A 12710-nucleotide genomic window follows, 5' to 3' on the forward strand; every position below is an offset into this window, starting at 1 on the left:
CCACGACTGGACCTAATGGTCAGGGGCCCCTTTACCTTTTACTGAGTGCCCCAGAGCAGCACCCCAGATCACCAGACACTGAAAATAGCCACAGCAGTGCTTACAGCTTCACACGGACCCCCGGAGGGAGATCCAACCATACCAAGCCAACCCTGCAGTTTGATCCCTGCATTGCAGGCAGGGGGTTGGACTAAATGTCCCTTGGAGTCCCTTCCAACTCTTAAGGGTAAAGGTACCCCTGACCATTAGGTCCAGTCGCGGACGACTCTGGGGTTGCGGCGCTCATCTCGCTTTACTGGCTGAGGGAGACAGCGTACAGCTTCCGAGTCATGTAGACAGCATGACTAAGCTGCTTCTGGTGAACCAGAGCAGCGCACGGAAACGCCGTTTACCTTCCCGCTGCAGCGGTACCAATTTATCTACTTGCACTATGACGTGCTTTCGAACTGCTAGGTTGACAGGAGCAGCAACCGAGGAACGGGAGCTCACCCTGTCGCGGGGATTCGAACCACCGACCTTCTGATCGGCAAGCCCTAGGCTCTGTGGTTTAACCCGCAGCGCCACCTGCGATTCTTCAATTCCATTGGGAGGGTGGCCATTTCTTACCAGGGTTTGACCATTGATTCCAAAGGCGTTTGGTTCAAAAATAATCTATCCTGAAGACACGGAAAAGAGAGACATCCTTCCTATAACCTCAGGTGCTCTGTTGTATGTGTGTGTGTGTGTGTGTGTGTGTGTGTGTGTGTGTGGTGTGTTTTTTTTTAAAAACCTGATATGTAAGTTCCTCTGGGAGCTCTTCTGAATGAATCAATGAATGAATGAATGAAACGTCCAGATGCATCCCTGACCTTTGCTTGCCCACTCTCAGCTCTCCAAGGTCCCCTTGCTGCCTCAAAAGACGCTGCCCTCTATGCCTGGTACTACCTCCCAGAACACCTACACAACAAGTCCACCTCTCTTCCTTCTTTCTAATCCCTCCGCAAAGCACAATTTCTCTGTGAAGCCTTTGGCACAGCCTCCTAATGTCACATTTTTTAATTGAAAGCATTTTACTCTGCTCTTCCGATTGACACTAAGCCTGTGTAACTAAGCCTGTGTAACTGCATATTCCTCCCCAGTTTCCTTTCCCTTTCATCCTCCCAGTGTCGCATTTAAAGGAGAATCCTTTTAAGGCAGGGGCCTGACCATAAATAGCAAATAGTTAATTATACCTCTAAACCGCAGCCACCTCAACTGGAGGGCCTTGCAGAGGCGAAAACAGTGGTTCCCAAAGTGGAGAGAGAGTGTTCCGGGGGGGGGGGGGCAAAGAGGGAAGTAAGAGGCAGGGGCCCCTGGAGGTGTCATTGCCCATCAGCCTCTGAAAAGCTGGCACTACTGGATCAAGTTCATTAACATTGCTGAATTAATGAAACTAAGTAGTTTAAATTGAATTTTGAATAAATGTGCAACTGATTGTCACTGTTTTGAATTTTACTGCGTTATTATCTTCCTTAGTGGGTTGTGAAAACTTTCATTCTGAAATATTGTTTTTATATGTTAAGGAGCACTGCGTGCAGATGAGTTTTTGGAAGCAAGGGGGGGTGGCCTGAAAAAGCTTGGGATTCTATGATTCTAAGTTCCCGCACCTCATAACAGGAGGGTTTGAGGTGTCATCGTCTTAAGAGCACCATGAGTCATTTCTTCTTCTTGACAAGGCAGAAGCACGAAAGAGAAGGCACTTCCCCAATTTCGTTATTTATTATCTCAGTCGTTCTACGGTTCATTGCGGTCACGGCCCTGATTGCGGCTAGCTGAATAAGGTTCCCAACACAAACTGTGCCACTTCACTGATATGAATTAACACGGGTGGTGCTGTGGGTTAAACCACAGAGCCTAGGGCTTGCCGATCAGAAGGTCGGTGGTTCAAATCCCCATGACGGGGTGAATTCCTGTTGCTCGGTCCCTGCTCCTGCCAACCTAGCAGTTCAAAAGCACGTCAAAGTGCAAGTAGATAAATAGGTACCACTCCGGCGGGAAGGTAAACGGTGTTTCCGTGCACTGCTCTGGTTTGCCAGAAGCAGCTTAGTCATGCTGGCCACATGCATAGCTGTCAAGTGTCCCTTATTTGAAGGGACAGTCCCTTATTCCAGCGCCATTTCCCGCTGCTGTCCCTTATTGATAGATGTCCCTTAAATGATGTCCCTTAAATTTCAAAGGAAGCAGCTCCTCTCCCTGCCAGCCAGGGAGGAGGGAGGCTCCAACTGTGTTGCTTGGCTGTGTTGCTCACCCAATAAGAAGTCTAAGAACAACTGGGGGGTGGAGCTTGCATGCCTTGTGTGTGGCTAGTTAATGCAAGCTGAGGGTGGTTTTGAATGCTGGACGCCATTTTGTTGCACGTGCTGCTGCAAACTTTGCAGCGCAAAGCCAGACCGGGGAGCCATCTTAAGTTGAGGCTGCATAGGCCTTGTGGTGCATGTGATTCAGATTCTATTCAGTTGAACCTCTGGTTACAAAGTTGGTTGGACAGTGTTCTCGAAGCTACCAACATGAGTTTGACCAGACTGCAGGAGGACAGGAAGACTGGAGTGCCTGGAACAGGTGAGGCTGCAGGTCCCTTATTTTGGCTGCTGGTCCCTTATTTTCAAGGCTGCTGGTCCCTTATTTTCAAATCTGTAAGTTGACAGCTATGCACATGGCCCGGGAGCTGTACGCTGGCTCCCTCAGCCAATAAAGCGAGATGAGCGCCACAACCCCAGAGTCAGCCACAACTGGACCTAATGGTCAGGGGTCCCTTTACCTTTACCCACTGGCCACAAATATTCTTCCTTGGAATCATAGAACTGCAGAGTTGAAAGGGACTCCAAGGGACATCTAGTCCAACCCCCTGCAATGCAGGAAGCTCAACTCAAGCATTCATGAAGATGGCCATCGAAGGAAGGGGAGTCCACAACTTCCTGACTCCCGGATTAGTCTGTTCCACTGTCGAATAGCTCTTTCCGTCAGAAAGTTCTTCCTGATATTTAGTCAGAATCTCCTTTCTTGTAACTTGAGGCCATTAGTTTGTCTCCTACCCTCCAGGGCAGGAGAAAACAAGCTTGTTCACTCTTCTTCCCTCTAGATATTTGAAGATGGCTGTCATATCTCCTCTCAGTCTCATCTTCTTCAGGCTAAACATATCTAACTTCCTCAACCGTTCCTCATAAGGCTTGGTTTCCACACCCTTGAGCATTTTGATCACCCTCCTCCAAGTCATCCATAAAGACATTGACCAACCATGGGCCCAGGACAGAACCCTGCGGCACCTCACTTGTCACTTTTTTCCAGGAGGATGAGGGTCTTGTTCAGCTTTAGCTCTCAGCTTCCTCTTAAAAACTACCAGAGTCATGCCCTTGATTCCTAGAAGGGAAGGAGTCACCAAAGACTAAGAGTCTGTCTGCAAATCACTCTCAGACCTAGAAAGGCCTCGGGTCCCAGACTCAACTGGTTGGGATTTCTTGCAAATGAGGGAAAGGCGTTTCACACATGCTCAGAGGCACTTACTCGATTATTATTTCATCATGATAATTTAGTTATACCCTGCCCGTCTGGTTGTGTTTCCCCAGCCACTTTGGGTGGCTCCCAACAGAACATTAAAAACACGATAAAACATCAAACATTAAAAACTTCCCGATACAGGGCTGCCTTCAGATGTCTTCTGAAAGTCAGATAGTTGTTTATTTCCTTGACAACTGGTGGGAGGGCGTTCCACAGGGCGGGTGCCACTACCGAGAAGGCCCTCTGCCTAGTTCCCTGTAACCTCACTTCTCACAGTGAGGGAACCGCCACTGGAAGCTGGCCAACCACCACCGATTCAATGAACTTGGCCACGCCTTCCGAAATGTTTTTTTACATCTCTAGGTCCTTGTAAGTGTCTATAATTCATGTACAGTGAATGCATTTGATAACAACAGCCAGTTCATTTTTTGTAGTTATGGGGAAGGTTCCATGTGATTAGGAAGTATCCTGGCAATACTATGAGTTACTATGACTTTAGTGAATTGTATGGATTGTGTTGATGAATGGGATGTTGTTGTTGTTTGCTTTTCATATGCGGGTGGCACTGTAGTCTAAACCACTGAGCCTCTTGGGCTTGCCGATTGGAAGACTGGCAGTTTGAATCCCCGCGATGGAGAGAGCTCCTGTTGCCCTGTCCCAGCTCCTGCCAACCTAGCAGTTTGAAAGCCCGCCGGTGCAAGTAGATAAATAGGTACCACTGCGGCGGGAAGGTAAATGGTATTTCCGTGTGCTCTGGCTTCCATCACGGTGTTCCGCTGTGCCAGAAGCAGTTTAGTCATGCTGGCCACGTGACCCGGAAAACTATCTGCAGATAAACGCCAGCTCCCTCGGCCTGAAAGTGAGATGAGCACCACAAACCCCACAGTCACCTTTGACTAGGCTTAACCATCCAGGGCTCCATTACCTTTTACCTTCACCTATTGTGTTTGATATTACAGTGTTTGCAGTGTTCTTCCAGCTTTACAATTCTCAGATCCCTGTGTGCCACTTTTGAGCTCAGCGTTTGTTACTGAGCAAGTGGAATGCCAATTTAAAATGCACTCTACTCAACTATGCCATGGGGCAAACTCGGGGCCATTTCATTACTAGCAGTTTCTGAATGTTGTCCAATTCCCTTCAACCTGCAAAAGTTGTGCAGCTCTTGGGTGGTGATCACTTTGTATGTGGCGTTCGACTTGGTGTTGTGTTGTGGGGGGGACGGGACAGAGGAAAACACATACACACACAAACACGCCCACCTTGCAATGTCAGGTAAGGATACCGCTCCACAACTCTGACCAAAAACTAAAGCTGGAATTTGGCACATGGAAACCCCACGGCGGCAAGGCCGGATTTAGGTTTGATGAGGCCCTAAGCTACTGAAGGTAATGGGGCCCTTTATATGTCCAGCTCTCCTTTGACAACAACAAATTGTCGCTGTTTTTTGTGTGGAATATATGCTATATGGTAATTTATGGACCTAATAGGTATCTAAAGCCAACTGCACAGAACAAAATATGTATTTCATCAAAGCAATTGTTGAACTGAAATACAATTAAGAAGTATATTAAAACACTGTTGCTGTATGTAGGTTTTATTTTATTTGTGTTTATCTTATATTTTGAAAATGTACACCCAGGGTTTTTTTTCTTTAATTTTTTGGGGGGCCCTAAGCTATAGCTTGTTTAGCTTATACGTAAATCCGGCACTGCACGGCGGCGAAAAATGCGCGCCGCGAAGTTCCCCTCCCAAGTCCGGAGACCAGGAAACGGCGCGCTCGGTGGGAAAGGCAACGCGGCCGCGCGCAGCTCCGCCGAAGCCCATCTATGGTAGCAGAGAGCCAGCTCCGTTTTCTGCGCCTGGAAAAGGACAGGCGGCCCAGAAGCCTAATCCTCCTCCGACCCTTCACTAAACAGAAAGAAACCCAGAGACGTACCTTTCCTCCTTCGGGTGGGTGAGGCCGGCGGCGAGGAGGAGTAAGGCGCCACCGAAGGAGCGTGGCTCCCAGGCAAGCCCCACCTTTTCAAAGGTGGGGTCCGCGGAACTCCCCGCCCCGAGGGAGCCCGGCGGCGGCTTCCCGATTCCCGCCCGCTGGGCGACGGCTCTCTTGGAAGCGACCGCGCAGCGCCTCCACGCGAGGCCCGGGCGCCGCTCTCGTGGTTCCTGCTCGCCGTCGAGCCGCGCCTGCTGCCTCCTCCCCGCGGCTACCTGCAGCCGGGGAGGGGCTTCCCCGGGCGCGCCTCGCCTTCCGACCTCGCCACCTGCTGAACCCGGGCGGCGGCTCTCCTCCAGACCTCGCCGGCCCCGTCCGAAGAGGCAAACCCGCTGGCGACTCCCCGGCGCGCGCAGTTTGCGCTGCGCTTCTGGGCGCAATAGGAAGGCGCGGAGCCGCGGAAGAGGGCCGGGAATGTCCCTCCGCCGGGGGGGGGGGCACCTCCTAGTTATGCTTCACAATTATGGAATGAACTTGAGTAAAATAGTGCCGGGGGGCGGGTAAACCCCGCCCTGCATAATCGATCGCAAGACGCAGCGCGCGCGCGCTATTGGAATGGCAATGCCAATCAACTTTTTGGGGGGACCCGCACCCGAAGGGACCTCAGCCCCTAGGCAGGGCCGGATTTAGGTTCGATGAGGCCCTCAGCTACTGACGGTAATGGGGCCCTTTATATGTCCAGTTCTCCATTGTCAGCAGCAAATTGTCGCTGTTTTTTGTGTTGAATATATGCTATATGGTCATTTATGAACCTAATAGGTATCTAAAGCCATTTGCACATAACAAAATATATATTTTATCAAATTGTTGAACTGAAATACAATTAAGAAGAAGTATATTAATAGTGAAATACAATTAAGAAATATATTAATAGTGAAATAATTATGAAGCTCTAACTCAAAATGATTTTTTAGTCATAACATACTTAATAATGCAAACACATTGGCAATAACAAAAGTTCCTTTGGAAAAACAATTTACAAAGACTCATAATCTAGTTTCTAGAAACTTGCTATAACATGAAATAATAATTGTAGGTTTTATTTTATTTGTCTTTTATCCTATATTTTGGAAATGTACAGCCAGGTGTTTTTTTCTTTAAATTTTTTGGGGGGGTCCAAGAGAGTGGGGCCCTAAGCTATAGCTTGTTTGGCTTATACAGTACGTAAATCTGGCACTGCCCCTAAGAGTAGTCTCCTATGCTTCACATACCTGTATTTGTCAGCATCCTTCCTAAATTGTGGTGCCCAGAAATGGACACAGTATTTCAGGTGTGGTCTGACCAAGGCAGAAGAGAGTAGTACTATTACCTCCCTCGATCTGAATTTAGGAAGGATGCTGACAAGCTGGAACGTGTGCAGAGGAGGGCTACCAAGATGACCAAGGGTCTGGAAACAAAGGAGAATAAAATAAATACAAATGCAATGGGTCTTATTCCCAGGTAAGTGTACATACTGCATAGAAGCCACCCCCAATCTGATGCCTTCCAGGTGTTTTAGAATATACCTCTGGAGGTTACCAGGCTGGGGGATGCTGCTGCATAGTTAGGCTGCAATCCTATACATGTCTGTGCAGACTTCTCAGACTACTGGATTCAACGGGACTTACTCCCAGGTCACTGTGTAGAGAACTGCAGCCTAAGAACTTCCTTGGGCCTTACTCCCTAGCAAGTATGTTTCAGATCACAGAATCAAAAGGTGTTTTTTTTTTAATTAAAAAACCACACACAATTGCTTATAGTTTATATCCAATACTAATAGCTAGTTTCCAGGGTGAAACTGCTGTAATTCCCCCACCATGACTACCTATAAGAAGCACTTGCCACTGAGACAGACCACCGTTCAAGGCACCCCAGGGTGTCATGGCCAGGGCCGTCTTAAGCATATCTGTGGCCACGGCAGGCAGAGGCTCTGGGTGTGGCACTATTTTGGTGTGGCATGGCGGAAGCGGGCGAGGGCAGCCTCCGCCTCTTCCCTGGCACCCTCCAGAACTTGGCACCCTGGTGCCCCGTGCCACTTGCCTCTATGGGCAAGACGCCCCTGGTCACGGCACACTGGTTGAAAACCCCTGTTCTAAGGCCTGGGGTGCCTTGAGTGATGGAGTGCCGTGGGTAACACTGGCCTCTGTCCCTCTTTCCTTCCCTCCTCTGATGCCCTCTCCCATCTCGGCCTCCCAAAGGCTTGCACAGCTGTTTGTTGCAGCAGCCCTGGCTACAAGCTCCGTAGGCGAATGGTGCCTCTGGGGCTGGCCAGGGGGTGCTGGTTGCCAGGAGCTGAGGTGGCCTCGGAGTAAGCAAGCGGGCGAGGGAGCCCAGCCAGTCCACCAGCCCTTGCTGTTGGGAATCGACAGACAAGTGGGAGGCCAGGCAGAAAGGTGCTGCACTGGTCTTGTGAACCCTGCCTGGGAACTGAGTGCCCAGTGTTGAAAAGGAGCCTTTCCGCCATGCAGGCCCAACAGTGCCCGCTGCTGCCTCCCCAGGTAACGTGCTGGCCTCATGTTCACCTTTGGCCAGTCTTCGTTGGGCCACTAAGGCTGGGGGCATCCTCTTCCCAGGCCCCTGTGAGGCAGTGTGAGGAGGCACACATCTTTGGGTCAGGAGGGGCAGCTCAGAGACCAGAAGTGGTTGCCCGGAGGACTCTCAAGGAGAGGAGAGAGGAGGCTGCCAGGCTGCCAAGGGAGGGTGTTCGAAAAGGGGTGAGAAGCTGCCAGCTCTGCAGGTGGCATAACTGGGCTCCTGAGCCTCACAGGGGTGCCGCAGGAAGAATGGACTTGGTCAAGGGAGCCTTGGACTCAGAAAGGTTGAAAACCTCTGCTGTGTATAATAATATATTCCTCAAACTGATGAAAAAGTAAATATGAAAGATTGACCAGAACAAGAGCTCAGCTTCCCACCTTACAAGGATATGAAGTATTCCCCAGCTCTTCAAAGCTCAAATGGGCCACTGCATGCCTTCAAAGCTCAAATGGGCCACTGCATGCCTAGTGTTTGAACCTAGAAACACAGCAGTAGTTCTTATTGGTCCTGGTTCTGCTTGAACCCAGCCCACTTTCACATATGCCAGTGCTATCACAAATAATGATTCACTCCCACCTTGCCCTTTCAAGCTATTGCATCCTCTTGTGTTTTGAATACTTCGCTCTGATGACTCAGTCCTAGAGAATGTCTTCGCCTGAATACTTAGAATATTTTTCTTAAACTCTGGTATACATTGCTGTATTGAAGGCTTCAGTAAGATCTTGCTTCTTTATAAGGAACTACCAAAAGGAAGGTACTCTTTTGATCTCACCCATTGCAAGTCAGATTTGAATAATTCTTGAACATGAGGTACACATTCACGTTAAGCGCAGCTCACATTTCCGCTGAGGCTCTTTTTCAAAAGGAGAAATCCTGCTAAATCAGCTGTTTGGTATGGAGTGGGGAGGTAGAACTGAACCCAGTCTCTTGGTAAGCTGAGCGGCTAATTGCAATATTTTATCTTTTTTACTTATTTTCAATACATTTTTTATCAACGGGGGGCTACGTCTTTTATTATTTATTTGTTTCAAATATTCACAGAGTGCTTTTCTATTTAAAGCAATACCCAAAAGCAGTTCACAGCCAAAGCAACTAATTTTTTTTAAAAAAGCTGCCACAGACAATAAATAAATAGAGGAGATCAATAAATCAGACTAACAACTAAAAGACTATTCAGCAATATTGTGTGCTATAAAGAGCCACCTATAAACCACCGCAGTCCGGAGCCTCATAGCTGTACTTGACCATTGTCCATTGTTAATTTCCACCTTTTCTTCTTAAAATACCAAGAGGCTCCTTCTCAGCTCAGAAACTGGATGCTTAAGGCAATATCCAATTAAAACCAAATCTCAAAGAACACTTAAGTATGCAGATTTTGGCAATAAAAGGGAAAAGTAGTTTAGGAAGGCAGAAAGCTCACAAAGGAGTGGAGAAATCGATAACTTGATAGTTTTGACAGGAGAGTCTGAGTGGCTAGGGAGACTTAACTTCCATGTTAAGCAGTATATTAATTGTCTAAAATGAATAAATAATCAATAATTTGGACGCTTAGGGGATTTCTGTTCCCATGGACTTATTGTAGGGCCTTACACAATTCACCTTGCTTCAGTTTCCATCCTATAAATGCAGTGGAAGTAAGGGTAAGCAATAAAATATTATAAATTGCATTTGCATATTTGCCAGGCTTATTCCACAGGTGGCTGGGTGGGAACACAGCAGAAAGTTTGTTTGTTTTTCTGGGAAAGGTTAGGATTGGTTTAGATGGCACAAAAGCTCTTTTCAAACTCCTGGACCATTCTTCTGAGTTCGACTTATGAGCAACAAATTATGCATTTGTTCTGTGAAATGCAGCAAGAACACAGCACAGCCTCAGGGGTTGGTTTTTTTTGGGGGGGGGAGGTTGCTACCCAAAGCAGTTGCACTGCACCATCCAGAATGCTGGCTGGAGCCCCCACATTCAGCCCCTCCTCCAATGCCCCTGAAAATACTGCTGTTCCAAGTAGTGACATTGGTTGCCCAACCGCGTCCTGTAAGCAGAAAAATGTGAATGTCAGCTGAAGTTACAGGCTATTTGCAGATCACAGATTAAGTGGATTTATTGCAAGCTGCCAAGACTGCATTTTATGGAGCAAAACGACCTCTTGTGGGTGCATTTGGTAAAAGGGGGAAGTTTGGTTTGAGAGGAACAGTTCTGACACTCTAGGGCAGGGGTCAGCAAACTTTTTCAGCAAGGGGCAGGTCCACTGTCCCTCAGACCTTGTGGGGTGGACGGACTATATTTTGGAAAAATAATAATGAATGAATTTCTGTGCCCCACAAATAACCCAGAGATGCAATTTAAATAAAAGCACACATTCTACTCATGTAAAAGCACGCTGACTCCTGGACCGTCCACGGGCCGGATTTAGAAGACGATTGGGCTGGATCCAGCCCCCGGGCCGTAGTTTACCTACCCATGCTCTAGGCTTTGAGGTCTTGCTGTTTTCTTTTTTATTGAATTATGTTGCATACACAAACAATTAGAACAAAACTTACAGTCGTCAAACAGATTAAGTAAATAAATAAAAAAAATTAATAAGGAAAAGTAAAATTATAGAAGAAAAAAGAAAGAAGTATAAAAGAGAAGAAAAGGGGGGAAGAATATATATGGATATATGTGGATATATAACTAGGATAACAGTAAATCACTCATTGTTAGACTAATATTTTACAAACAGATTCTTAAAACACAGAGAACTACATACAAAACTATCTACAAAACAACAAATAAAGACTTCCACCAATACCACAACAGTTCATTGTTCTTAGTAAAGATACTATCCTGTATTTCAATTGGTTCCTCATCTTGGTATCAGGACACTATTGCTTTTGCAGTGTTATTCTAGGCACAACCAGATCTTAGGTGCTGAACCTTGATTCATCAGGTAGTTATTTAAATGATCCTATTCTTTCTTAACTGTTGTATTAGATTTGTCTCTTAATACATCTGTTAGCTTCGCGAGTTCCAAGTACAGTGGTACCTCGGGTTACATACGCTTCAGGTTACGTAAGCTTCAGGTTACATACGCTTCAGGTTACAGACTCCGGTAACCGAGAAATATTACCTCGGGTTAAGAACTGCTTCAGGATGAGAACAGAAATCGTGCAGCGGTGGCACAGCGGCAGCAGGAGGCCCCATTAGCTAAAGTGGTGCTTTAGGTTAAGAACAGTTTCAGGTTAAGCGCGGACCTCCGGAACGAATTAAGTACTTAACCCGAGGTACCACTGTACTCGATCAGCTTGCATAACCATTCTTTGGTGGGTATATGATTTTCTTTCCAATATTTAGCCACCAAGGCTTTACCACCAGGTAAAGGACCCCTGACAGTTAAGTCCAGTCATGAACGACTGGGGTTGCGGCTCTCATCTCGCTTTACTGGCCGAGGGAGCTGGTGTACAGCTTCCGGGTTATGTGCCAGCATGACTAAGCCGCTTCTGGCGAAACCAGAGCAGCGCACGGAAACTCCGTTTACCTTCCCGCCGGAGCGGTACCTATTTATCTACTTGCACTGGCGTGCTTTCGAACTGCTAGGTTGGCAGAAGCTGGGACCGAACAACCGGAGCTCACCCCGTTGCGGGGATTCGAACCGCCGGCCTTCCGATTAGCAAGCCCCAGGCTCAGTGGTTTAGACCGCAGCGCCACCAACATCCCTCTTAGCACCTACTCCCTGCTTAATTGCGTCGCTCTGTGAGCACTGATTATAAATTTCACGAAATTTATTTACTGTTTGTTGTCGAAAACTTCAGGAGAACTCTGGCTGGATTGCAGCATTACTTTGCTCCTCTGGGGGCGATCGTGGCAGGTGCTGTTCTGACCTTAATTAATTTCCCTCTCAAGGATACTGAGGCAATGCAAACTACAAAGATGTGCCATGCTCTTAATAATTCCCAATTTATGCAGTTTTCTATAGGTTATGTTAATGTTATTTATTGTGTTACAGGTTTGCATGCATGCACAGTGGACATGCCCTTCTTATAATTGTTCTCTCTGTTTTATAAGCATTATAAAATGAAATAATTAAAAGCTTTACAAAGAACAAAAACTTTGTACACTCCCTGTGCTAGATGCGATCTAAGACAGCAGAAAATAAATTAGCTGCTGAAGCAGAGAAACTGAATGAGGATGTTGAAAATTTGTCACTGAAAATTAAACAGGAAACATGAAAGTGCTACCACATACAGAATGACCTCAAGAACAGTGTGCCGGTGTGTTGTAAGTGACAGAATGGCAGCTAAAATAGAATAACCATCATGTTGAAATAAGTCTTAAGTTTAAAAAAGCAAAATAATGAGATCTACAAAGAACATGGGGTTTTGGAAAAAGAAAAGGCCCTGGAAGTGTTGGAGATGAAAGAAATGATGGCTAGACATATACGCAAGAACTTGTGGGGAAAGAATGAAAAATAAGAGCCTGAAGAACAAATTGCCTGTATGAACAAGAAGCTGTAAGTGAGATATGACAGGCACCAACATTTCCCAGAGACAATTTTTGTTCGCTACAGCTGCAGGGCTCAGCATGACATCCAAAAAAAGCCATCTGGTCGTTCATTCATTTGGCTGGAGTCTGGACAGTGAGACTTCTTTCTGTAAGTTGCTTTCTGTAGGCTGCTACGCTACAGCAAATTAAAGGTGTTATGTACTGAGTTGAATA

At 46.9% G+C, this 12710-nt stretch overlaps 2 protein-coding genes across 3 annotated transcripts in view; one reads left to right on the forward strand and one right to left on the reverse strand.

Moving 5' to 3' along the window:
* The window catches only part of SH2D3A (SH2 domain containing 3A), a 29268-nt gene extending 23287 nt beyond the window's left edge, over nucleotides 1–5981 (reverse strand). The window contains exon 1 of the mRNA XM_083593382.1: nucleotides 5450–5981. The gene's annotated coding sequence lies outside the window, so the exon portion shown is untranslated. The remainder of the gene's footprint in view (nucleotides 1–5449) is intronic.
* Nucleotides 5982–10506: 4525 nt separating this feature from the next.
* Nucleotides 10507–12710, forward strand: part of VAV1 (vav guanine nucleotide exchange factor 1) — a 71575-nt gene continuing 69371 nt past the window's right edge. For both annotated transcript variants that reach the window (XM_083593128.1, XM_083593129.1), the window contains exon 1: nucleotides 10507–12688. The gene's annotated coding sequence lies outside the window, so the exon portion shown is untranslated. The remainder of the gene's footprint in view (nucleotides 12689–12710) is intronic.

The sequence above is a fragment of the Podarcis filfolensis genome (genome assembly GCF_964270895.1).
Source record: "Podarcis filfolensis genome assembly, chromosome: 17".
NCBI classification, from domain to species: Eukaryota; Metazoa; Chordata; class Lepidosauria; order Squamata; family Lacertidae; genus Podarcis; species Podarcis filfolensis.